We start from the raw sequence: 12,636 nt of genomic DNA on the forward strand, positions 1-12,636 counted from the left end.
AAACTGCAGTGAGTGCCTGCTTGTTGCCCAGAAACACTGGAAAGTGTGCCCGCCCTCCCTCGTACAGACACAGATACACACAGCCCTGCCTGACCGCCCCATCACCCCAACTCCAATTTACAGAGACTGCAGCAGAAAACACCATGTTGGGGACCAGGCAAGGCAGGGCCTGAGAGAAACTAAGCCAAATGCAAATACAGTATTTTAAAAAGAGGAGCCTCATCTCAAGTGCTTGTGCCAGCATCATCTCTCAAGACTACAATGGCCTTAATGAAGGGTTGAAAATAAAGAAAAATCTGGAACAAGTATACACCAAAATACTAATGGTAACTTTTGGATAGCAAGACTTCAGGTAATTTTGTTTTGTTTTGCTTGCCTTATTTGTTTTTCACATGAATTGCTTATATAATAAGAAGAGAAAGGGAGGTGGCGTATGATATGAAGAATTTAGGCTTGCTGTTCCCTCTCCCTTCAGTCTTTAATCTGATGCACAAATAACTGTTGAAACCAAGTACCTTTAGGAGTAGCAGCCCATAGGAGGGCAGGAAGCACGCTCTGGGGGTTCAGCTGGCCTCAGTGCGAGGCTGAGGGCCTCAAGTCCTAATAAACTCATACCACCTGCCTTTCCCTGCTTCCTCAAACTCCCACACTGGGAACATTTTGCTGGGAACACCAGTGGCTGGTGGCCTGGGCCAAAACCAGTGTGGCCCCGCCTCTCTGGTTTTCAATTTCCAGGTCTAACAGGCATTTATGTGTCTGTTCACGGGATATCAGCCCTCCCCCACTGTTAACGTATCTCAGATGTCTACACTTTCTTCAGGGCTGTGACGTATGTGCTGGTGCAGAAAAGGGGGATGTCTTTTGCAGAGGACTCAAGATCAAGAGAACGAGATGGACCGGCCAGACTGCTCCCACTTGATGTTAGGAAGATAAGGTGGCCATGTAGTTAGAATTCTGCAGCGGAACATAGCCTATAGAGTCTATGTGTTTGTGGATCCACAACTTTTATTTTTTCAGTAATGCCAACCAAGCTCGTAAGAGACTGACATATAATCCAGAATGCCAGTCTACTCGTTTTCAAAGGGGGATAAAGCTGGTCAGTGACCAGCATGGTTAAGTCCAATAACCTGGACATAACCATGTATGATCTCAACCAGTAACTCCTGTATCTGGTTTCTAATGACAATTCCAAGAACATAAGACCCACTCAACCTTTAAATCCAAATTTTCAGATGACTCCAAAGCTAAATGGAAATGATTTGATATTGAACTCTAAATCTGCATTATCTAGACTATCTCTTACCCAGTTGGGTAACCCAGAAGCGACAGTAAGAGGCTCCTGCTTTCCCAAAAATCACACGGCGTAAAAATGAAAAGCACTGGAAAGGCAAGACCCCCAGGGAATTTGCAAAGCTGCTCTTGTGTCTTTTTCTTTTTGACCTTGAAGCCAGGAGAAATTCTAAAAATACAAATGTATTAATTTTTAAAACTTGACTTTACTGAATATTATTCAGATCCCCAAGCCTACAAAAATAATTTTATTTTTTTAAAAATGCTCCCTCTTCAGACTATACTACAAAGCTACAGTAATCAAGACAGTGTGGTACTGGCACAAAAACAGAAAGATAGATCAATGGAACAGGATAGAAAGCCCAGAGGTAAACCCACGCACATATGCTCAACTTATTTTTGATAAAGGAGGCAGGAATGTACAGTGGAGAAAGGAAAGCCTCTTCAATAAGTGGTGCTGGGAAAACTGGACAGGGACATGTAGAAGTATGAGATTAGATCATTCCCTAACACCATACACAAAAATAAGCTCAAAATGGATTAAAGACCTAAATATAAGGCCAGAAACTATCAAACTCTTAGAGGAAAACATAGGCAGAACACTCTATGACATAAATCAGAGCAAGATCCTTTTGGACCCACCTCCTAGAGAAATGGAAATAAAAACAAAGATAAACAAAAGGGACCTAATGAAACTTCAAATCTTTTGCACAGCAAAGGAAACCATAAACAAGACCAAAAGACAACCCTCAGAATGGGAGAAAATATTTGCAAATGAAGCAACTGACAAAGGATTAATCTCCAAAATTTATAAACAGCTCATGCAGCTCAATAGCAAAAAAACAAACAACCCAATCCAAAAATGGGCAGAAGACTTAAATAGGCATTTCTCCAAAGAAGATATACAGACTGCCAACGAACACATGAAAGAATGCTCAACATCATTAATCATTAGAGAAATGCAAATCAAAACTACAATGAGATATCATCTCACACCAGTCAGAATGGCCATCATCAAGAAATCTAGAAACAATAAATGCTGGAGAGGGTGTGGAGAAAAGGGAACACTCTTGCACTGCTGGTGGGAATGTGAATTGGTACAGCCACTATGGAGAACAGTATGGAGGTTCCTTAAAAAACTAAAAATAGAACTACCATATGACCCAGCAATCCCACTACTAGGCATATACCCTGAGAAAACCATAATTCAAAAAGAGACATGTACCAAAATGTTCATTGCAGCTCTATTCACAATAGCCCGCAGATGGAAACAACCTAAGTGTCCATCATCGGATGAATGGATAAAGAAGATGTGGCACATATATACAACAGAATATTACTCAGCCATAAAAAGAAACGAAACTGAGCTATTTTTAATGAGGTGGATAGACCTAGAGTCTGTCATACAGTGTGAAGTAAGTCAGAAAGACAAAGACAAATACCGTATGCTAACACATATATACGGAATTAAAAAAAAATAAAAATGTCATGAAGAACCTAGGGGTAAAACGGGAATAAAGACACAGACCTACTTGAGAATGGACTTGAGGATATGGGGAGGGGAAGGGTAAGCTGTGACAAAGCGAAAGAGAGGCATGGACATATATACACTACCAAACGTAAGGTAGATAGATAGTGGGAAGCAGCCACAGAGCACAGGGAGATCAGCTCGGTGCTTTGTGACCGCCTGGAGGGGTGGGATGGGGAGGGTGGGAGGGAGGGAGATGCATGAGGGAAGGGATGTGGGAACAGATGTATATGTATAACTGATTCACTTTGTTATAAAGCAGAAACTAATAAAAAATAAATAAATAAATAAATAAATAAATAAAATACAAAAAAAATACAAAAATAAAAATGCTCCCTGCCTCAAAGGAGTTTACAATCCCTTAAAGGAGACAGATGAGTCAATAGATCAGAAATATAGATACTATGTGAACACCAGTAAAACTGCCTAATCCATAAAGAGTCGGGGGGTAGGTATGGTTGGCCAAGTTTATCAGAATTTATGATTCTAGGGCTGAATCTTGAACATGGGTAGAAATTAACCAGGTGAGAAGCGTGGGTCAAGATACTCTAAGCAGAAGAAGCTTTATGGGCAAAGGCAGAGGCTGAAAAGCACAGTGCTTAGGGGACCTACAAGCAGTTCAGCTTGCGTGGAGGCAGCATGAGATGCAAGTCTGGGCTTGTAAGTAGGAACCATGCCAAGGAGTTTGGACCTGATTCTTAGAACACCGAGAACCACTGAGAGATTTAAGCAGGTTGTGATGGGATCAGATTTAAGTTTTAGAAAGAACCCTCTAGCTGCAGGACTGAAAAGGGTTTGAAGGGAGGCAAGGCATGAAGATAATACATAGTCTCTATATAATCCATATAATAGTGTCACTAGGGTCTGAACTAAGGAGGTGGCGGTAGGGATAGAGGATACAGGTAACGAAGGAGCCGTTAAAGACGCTGAGTTGACAGAGCTTGATGAGGAACTGAGTCCTTGAAGAAGGTGAGAGAGAAATCAAGGATGATTCCCTGGTTTAGGGTTTGGGAGACTGGGTGGGGGGTGATGCTGGCCACTGAGATAGGAGCAGGTTTAGAAAGATGATTTCCCTTTGGAAATGTCGGAGTTCAAATGCCTGTGGAAGGCCTAGGGGAGAAGGCCCAGCATGCCCAGGGCAGTTTTTTATCCCCACTCACCTCTCACATCACCTGAGGGACTCTCCCTGCCTGCCTCCAGCCTGGAAGAAGGTCCACCAGATTACTGACATCTCTGCCCTGTGGGCAAGGACCAATTTCTTTTCATTTCTGTATCCCTGCTCAGGCTTTAGCACACAGTTGGTCAATGTGTATTTGTTGAATTGCCTCAAATTTACAGATATACACTTCTTGGGGAATGAATAAGTTGCTATTACGGATGGAAGACCAGAAAAACAGCTATGAGCAGAAGGCCAAGGAGACACTGCAGAAAGTGCTGGAGGAGAAAATGCGTGCACAACAGCAACTGCAGAGCAAACAGGTGTGGGGATGCTCCATAATCCTTGGGGCTGGGAACCCTGGGGCAGTCTGGGTGGCAAGGGAGCCAGCTGCACAACCCCCTGGAACCCCCAAGGCACCACCCTCTCCTCTGATCTCCCTCAGAGGTCCCTGGCCCTGGCCGAGCACAAGTGTGAAGAGTGGAAGAGCCAGTACGAGAGCCACCCCCAGCATGCAACTGTCCCCTACCCTGCCAGCCCAGTAATCATGAACGCCGTCTTCCTTCTCTTTTTTACAATGTGGTACATATGGATTTTTTTTTGAATGAGATTTAACCAGCTTTTAAACCTTTCTTCTTTCTAACAATATCAGTACTCTCTGACTCTCCAAATGCGCCTTTTCAAGTTGATTTAATTTATGGAAAAATCACCCTTCATACTTGCCCTTTCTTTTTTAAACCTCCCCATGGTAGTGTAATGTAGTAGAAGGAGATTTGGCCTGGGAGTTTGGACACCAGGGTTCTAGCGGCAGTAACCCACAGTTACACACGTTATATTATTAAAGAAAAAAGTAACTTACAGAAATGTATGAGGCCATTATGCACATACACACAAACATATATTCACTCATATATCCATAAAAAAGTAGTCTGGAAGGTTCTATAAAATGTTAAAGGTGTTCATCCCACGGTGGAGGAGATATACGTTAACTATATTACCCTCTTAAATTTTTACAGTAAATATATATTACTTTTATAATTTAAAAAGCCAAACTTTTCATTTTTAAAAACCTAAAACATGAAAGAAAACTGGAAAACCAACAAAATTAAAACAATCCCTAAGTCTGAGGCGACGATTTTTTTATCCGAGTCCAAGTGATGAATGAAAATACTAAGAATGGTGTGTGACACCTCAAAGTATAGAAAAAAATACAGTAAGGCAAGGAGGCATTAAGATAATAGAATATAAAAAGTTACCCAGATATATTCAGACAATGGACTACTATTCCAGTAATAAAAAGAAATGAATTACTAATATGAGCTACACGGATGAGTCACAACAACATGAGGAGCCAAAGAAGCCACGTGCAAAAGGGTACTTGTTGTATGCTTCCATTCATATGAATTTCTAGAATAGGAAACACTAATACATAGTGAAAGAAAGCATGTCAGTGGTTGCCTGATGCCAGGCCTGGGAAACTGACTGCAAAAGGACAAGAAGGAACTTTTTGCAGGTATTGGAAGTGTTCTGTATCTTGACTTTGGCGACGACAATAGAGATATACACATTTGTCAAGACTTATCAAATTACATGCTTAAAACGGGTACACCTCGTTGAATGTAATTCATACTTCAATAAAGTTGATTTTAAAGTTAAATTAAAAAGTCACCTATGGGGACTTCCCTGGTGGCACAGTGGTTAAGAATTCGCCTGCTAATGCAGGGGACGTGGTTTCAAGCCCTAGTCTGGGAAGATCCCACATGCCGCCGAGCAACTATGCCCGTGCGCCACAACTACAGAGCCTGTGCTCTAGAGCCCGTGAGCCACAACTACTGAGCCCGTGTGCCACAACTACCGAAGCCCACGTGCCTAGAGCCCATGCTCCACAACAAGAGAAGCCACCACAGTGAGAAGCCGGCGCACTGCAACAAAGACACAATGCAGCCAAAAATAAATTAATTAATAATAATTAAAAAAAAAAAATAGTCACCTAGATGTCTGAGTGAGACAGAGTTCCTTTCAGCTTTCAGTCCCAGCTCTTCTCTGAAGCCTCCCCTCATTCACCCTGGCAGCATGTGACCACTTTGCATCTCTTTAACACCTTATATTTATCGGTTCCATTCAGATTGGATGCTTGAAAAGTTTTGTGTATTTTATGTCTATCTTCCATTAAACTTGGTTCCTCTAAGGCAGGAACAATCATCTCTTTCATAAATTGAGACCATTACAAAAACAGAATTATGTTCCCTTTCCTCTCAATCAGGGGAATTTGAAGTAGGATTGATGAAATCCTGGAAATCATAAGCAAAAATGTCATTTCTGCATTTTTATGGCCACAGGGTCCTGTGTTTTCATCAGATTCTTGAAGATATCACAGAGCCCAACAATGTTAAGAATCTCTGCTTTGAATCCATGTGCTTTCACCCAGCTCTGTGGTACAAGGCACCCTGCCCCTGGGGCAATCTGTCTGTGGTCCCTGCAAAGATGATAAACCCACATCAGAGACACTCACTCTTCTGCATGTCAGTGGACTCCACTGCCAGCTCTTCCTCCACAATGACGTCACTCTCGCCATCTTCAAGATTCATTTCTGTCTCATCTAGAACACTGTCTTCTTCCTCTTCCTCCTCCTCATCTTCCTTGGAGACATCCTTTAATGTGGCAAGTAGTCTGTTGTAACCAGAAACTTGTTCTGGTTCACTCTATGCTTCACTTTCAGAACTTGAAGTATCTATAAACTCTCTGACTAAAAGGAAAATGGGGATTTTAAAAACAAAAATTATACTGTTCTTGTTGCTACCCCACGACTATCATCAGGTCCACAGTGGAACCAAGTTCAGACTTTTCTAGATAAAAACTAGCTTTTCTGCAAATATGCAGTCCTATCTATTCAACCAGACCTAGCACCAAATTTGTTTCAAACAGCTAATCTAGCTATGATTCTAGAAGCGCTTCCTCTTCTTTGAACTGCTCATGTTCCACATGGGAAGACAGCAAACTAAACACACGGAGCTTTAGGTTATAAGGCGATCTAACCTATGTGTCAGACATTTGGCACCTTTAAAGGAGCAACAGGAAAACTTACAACAAAAAAGTGTACTTTATTTCTGAGTCTGTGGTAATGAAATAAGACCTTTGATGATTTTGCACTCTATTTTATGTTAAGCAAACATGACATTCCCTCTTAGGATTCACCAAGAGCCCTCTGGTAAGCCTCCTTAACAGGTTCTAACAGGCTAATCTCTCAGGACAGTTTCATACTCTATACTATATTAGTTATCACAATGGCATTTTAACAGACATCTGCACTTAAAACTAAGCAATATTACTAAAGTATAGCTTACATCTAAAATCAAAGAGAGTGGAAATGTAGCCAAACTTTATTACCATATATAATCTTAAAAGTAACAGTCCAGAATCTACTATCATAAAGAAGGTATAAAGCATTACCAGTTGACAAGTCTGTGGTTTTGCTTCCTTTCTGGAAACCCTGAGAAGAAACAGGCAATGTTAAACTTTAACTACAGTAGGTAGCAATTAGGAAAAGTCTAATGATACAACTTTAAATGAACATGGCAGACTATACCGTTATAAATACATTATATCTATTGTCACGTAAAAACTCCATATGCATTTGGACAGGTTTTGGAAGGATATGCCAAATAAATAAGAGACGAATGAAAAAGTCTAACAAGACCACATGACAAATACTACAGTCACACAGTAACAGGCTCTCATCCAAAAGATGGGAAATTTTGGCAAATAAAAGCCCTCGTGGGGCTTCCCTGGTGGCGCAGTGGTTGAGAGTCCGCCTGCCGATGCAGGGGACACGGGTTCGTGCCCCGGTTCGGGAAGATCCCACATGCTGTGGAGCGGCTGGGCCCGTGAGCCATGGCCGCTGAGCCTGGCGTCCGGAGCCTGTGCTCCACAAGGGGAGAGGCCACAACAGTGAGAGGCCCACATACAGCCACAAAAAAAAAAAAAAAAAAAAAAAAAAAGCCCTCGTGGTTCACCTTTTCTAGCAAATTTCTTAAGTAGACTATCCCTCTAACTGTTGATAAAGCAGCCCAAAGGGGTGGGATGAGCACTAAGATCATAACTGAGAGTCTGGACACTTAGAGAGGAACCCACAACTACCCAAACATTAGTTTCCTCATGGTCATTGAATAGATAGGTGATGTCGAGGGTCCCAAGCAATTCTTTTTTTATTTTTTTTAACTTCTTTAATTTATTTATTTTGGCCTGCTATGGGTCTTCGTTGCTGCGCCCGGGCTTTCTCTAGTTGCGGCGACAGGTGGCTTCTCTTGTTGCGGAGCAGGGGCTCTAGGCTCGCGGGCATCAGTAGTTGCACCACCCTGGCTCAGTAGTTGTGGCTCGCTGGCTCTAGAGTGCAGGCTCAATAGTTGTGGCGCACGGGCTTACTTGCACCGCGGCATGTGGGATCTTCCCGGACCAGGGCTGGAACCCCTGTCCCCTCCCTTGGCAGGCGGATTCTTAACCACTGCGCCACCAGGGAAGCCCCCAAGCAATTCTTTAAAAACATAGAAAACGAACACAAGCTTATAAAACCTCTGCCCAGTCGCCACACAGGAGGCGTGCCGTCTAGCATAAAACTACAGGCTCAACAAAGGGTAGGAAGACCGGCGAAGAACCCCACCTCAGGCGGGAAGCCGCCAGGATCCCCGGGCGAGCTAGGCCGGCGCCGGGGCAGCGTGGCACGCGGCGGGAGCTGCCCTGTCACTACCCCCGGGGCACCGGCGGACCAAACGCGGGGACACGCGGGCTCCCACCGGGAAAGGACGCCGGTAGCGCCGGTCCCAGCCTCGCCTCTCCATACCTGTCATAGAAGGGATGCTCCTCGCCGAAATCCCTTAGATGCTTCTTCTGCCTTTTAGTTAGGGAGTTGAGCAGCTGGCTCTGGCTCCGGCTCCGGCTCCGGCTCCCGCGTTTGCCCATGGGGAAGACGTCAAGTCAGCCAACCTCCAAGAATCGCGTTTTTCACCTGGCAGTCGTCTCCTCAACCAACTCACGCGGGATTGCCAACGGCGCTTTACGGCGGAAGCAGGGTGCCATAAAGCAGACCCGCTTTACGTCGCGCTTGTACGACAGGCGTTAGAACCTCCTGTTTCCCATTCCGCCCCCTAGCGAGGCGCTTTGGAAGCACGCGCACGCATGCGCAGCTTTTCTCTGAGCCCCGTAAGGCAGGCAGGCAGGCAAGGGAGGCTTCGGGCTTCCCCAGGTGGGTAAATGGGTGGGTGTACTTTGTGCGTCTGTTTTGGCTGTGAGAATTAGCCTGCATAAACGTGTAGTAACTGAGATGGTTGAATGCAGTGCCTTTCTATTATGCCATAATACAAATACCAACTAACATTTAAGGCTGCCGGTGCATCTCAATTCATCCTCACAACAGTAAACAAATAGGCCTCGTTAATAAGCCTGATATTGGAGATGAGAAAGCTGATGCTTACAAAAGGTTACACACACACTAGCAAGAGAGGAGATGGAAACCTAATTCTCTCTGATGCGACCACAGGCTTTTCCCACTAGGATCTGCCACATGCGTGTGCTGTGTGAAGAATGAGGACGCAAGGCTGAGATTCCCGCCCTTACCCTACCCCCTCATTTTCTGAAAGTATTGCAAGGGCCCTTGGTAACATATCTGTTCTGGCATTTTTCATGTTATAAAAGCAAAAACACATCCAGAGAGGTAAAGTGACTTTCCTAAATCACCCGGAGAGTCGATGTTAGAGAAAGCAGTAAAACTCAATAAAGTGTCTCAAAACTGAATTGGGGCAAATTGGGATGGAAAACTTTTAAAAGTTAAGTAACTTTGCTATATCTGGGTCGTGGTGGTGGTTACACCTGGTATACAATTACCAAAATTAATCAAACTGTACCTTTGAAATTGGTACATTTTAATGCAAGTAAATAATAATCTCAATAAACAAAGAGGTGACAACAGCGCAACTGGACTTAATACTCTAGAGACAGGCAGAGTGTGCAGGGATACTTAAAAACCACAGGATAGGGCTTCCCTGGTGGCGCAGTGGTTGAGAGTCCACCTGCCGATGCAAGGGACACGGGTTCGTGCCCCGGTCCGGGAAGATCCCACATGCCGCGGAGCGGCTGGGCCTGTGAACCATGGCCACCGAGCCTGCGCGTCCGGAGCCTGTGCTCCGCAATGGGAGAGGCCACAACAGTGAGAGGCCCGCGTACCACAAAAAATAAATTAATTAATTAATTAATTTTAAAAAGATAAAAGTCTCTAGTAGAGAAATTTTATCAGAGCCTAGTATTAAGAGCTGTAGAGCCACAAGTTTCCCACAATACGGCCTTAGCAGAGGCTGTTAAGGCAGTGACAGAAAATTTGTACCGAGGGAAATAGCAGAAGAGTTTGCCTACAATTCACGAAAAGGATCCCTGCACTTGGCCTGAAGGAAATCAGCAAAATTTGTAACAGCTTGTGTATTTGTATGCGGGATTGAGAATGAATTTCATTTTTTAATTTCTCTGAATTATCACATAAGATTCAGAAGATGCTCTCTCTGCCTAGAAGCCACCCCACTGGGATAACTATGCCTACGGAGTGCCTTTGCCTATGACTCCTACTTGCTAACAGACTGGCAGCCTGGCCCCAGGGCCTGGTCGCTGCTCCCAGTGCAATGGTGGATATGGTGTCAACGGTTGCAAAATCAAAGCCCCTTACATCCTCTCCATGCCTCTGTCCCACCCCCAACCCCACTCACCATTGATGTTCAGGAAGGGGAAGGTGTCCTGGATGGGAACGTGGTGCTGTGACTGGTCCAGCTCATCTTCCTCATCTTCTTCATCCACACCATTATCTTTCTCATCCCAAGGAGCAGATCCAGTGGATCCTACCCGAGAAACACACACACACACACACACACAAAGGTCAAAAGTGAGGCGCTCACGTTGCACTGTCATCCCTGCAGCTGACCCACTGTTCAAGCTAGGCACTGCCAGCACAGAGGTTCCTTGGGTTCAGTGTGCACCCTCAATGCCAAAGAGTGGGAACCAAGGGTGTTCACCCCACTCCCAGCTCCTCCTACGGAGCCCCAGTGCAAGCTCTCATCCCCTCCCCTATCCAGGAGCTGCAGACCCTACTCCCCTCTCCTAGAAACCTTTTAATTCCTACTCTAAACCCCTTTCTACACATTCGCATCCCTTCTAAGGACCCAAGGAGCACGGCTTCTCTCCTTTGTAAGCTTACTGTGAAGACAGACCCTTCCCTCATGGCAGAGCCTCACTAGATTCACTGGAGGTCAAGTCTAAATTATCTGGCTCTTAGTCGGAACTGGCTAAACATTGAGTAAATATAGGGATCAGGTGGTATTCTCCTAGGAAAAATACCATACAAATTAAATGATCACTTACCCATCATTTATAAAGAGAACTTAATAGCCTTCATAATGTCATGGCAATTGATTCTTACAACAGCCTTTGAAATACGCAGGAAAGATGAGAACCCAGATTTTATAGTGGAAGAAGCTGAGGCTCAAAACGTTGAATGACTTGATTCAATGTCCCACAAGTAGTGAAATGGAAAGACCGAGGTTTATAACTCAGACCTTCTAAGTTTTAAGCCCTCCTTCTTCTAAACTACCTGGCCTCTCTTCTCAGTGTTGAGTCCCAAGAGAAGTTATTTTTTATAGAACTCAATACCCCCTCTTCTTTCTAATGCTTTACTGTTCCACTGGGTGGGCAGGAAGACTGTGCTGAGTTTGTATCTTTTGTTCTCTGGGTTCTTTCTAGGGACAGCATTTCTTGCTTTATTTACCAGTCTTCAACTTTGTAAGCGAGGCGACTTTCAAGTCGACTATCGCTTTTAGGGTCCAGCCCGGAACCTGGCACACTGTCCACCTTCTCCCCAGCAGCTGGGGCCTCACCTGGGTTAATGATAGAGCCCTGGGGCTGGGAGATGTCACACACTTGATATATCTTCACTGGGTTCATGGGCACCTCCTTGGTGCCGTCGTACATCAGGTTGAATTCCCTGCTCTTGTTGAGCGCACAGCGGAGCTGGGCCTTCCATTTAGCTGGGTCGGGGTCGTCCACCCCTTCCTGGTACTTCCCCTGTCTCCACAGCCCAGGCCTGAGGGATAGGAAACTGCAGTGAGTGCCTGCTTGTTGCCCAGAAACACTGGAAAGTGTGCCCGCCCTCCCTCGTACAGACACAGATACACACAGCCCTGCCTGACCGCCCCATCACCCCAACTCCAATTTACAGAGACTGCAGCAGAAAACACCATGTTGGGGACCAGGCAAGGCAGGGCCTGAGAGAAACTAAGCCAAATGCAAATACAGTATTTTAAAAAGAGGAGCCTCATCTCAAGTGCTTGTGCCAGCATCATCTCTCAAGACTACAATGGCCTTAATGAAGGGTTGAAAATAAAGAAAAATCTGGAACAAGTATACACCAAAATACTAATGGTAACTTTTGGATAGCAAGACTTCAGGTAATTTTGTTTTGTTTTGCTTGCCTTATTTGTTTTTCACATGAATTGCTTATATAATAAGAAGAGAAAGGGAGGTGGCGTATGATATGAAGAATTTAGGCTTGCTGTTCCCTCTCCCTTCAGTCTTTAATCTGATGCACAAATAACTGTTGAAACCAAGTACCTTTAGGAGTAGCAGCCCATAG

The sequence above is a fragment of the Mesoplodon bidens genome (genome assembly GCF_964165515.1).
Source record: "Mesoplodon bidens genome assembly, contig: HAP1_SCAFFOLD_976, whole genome shotgun sequence".
In the NCBI taxonomy this organism is placed as follows: Eukaryota; Metazoa; Chordata; class Mammalia; order Artiodactyla; family Ziphiidae; genus Mesoplodon; species Mesoplodon bidens.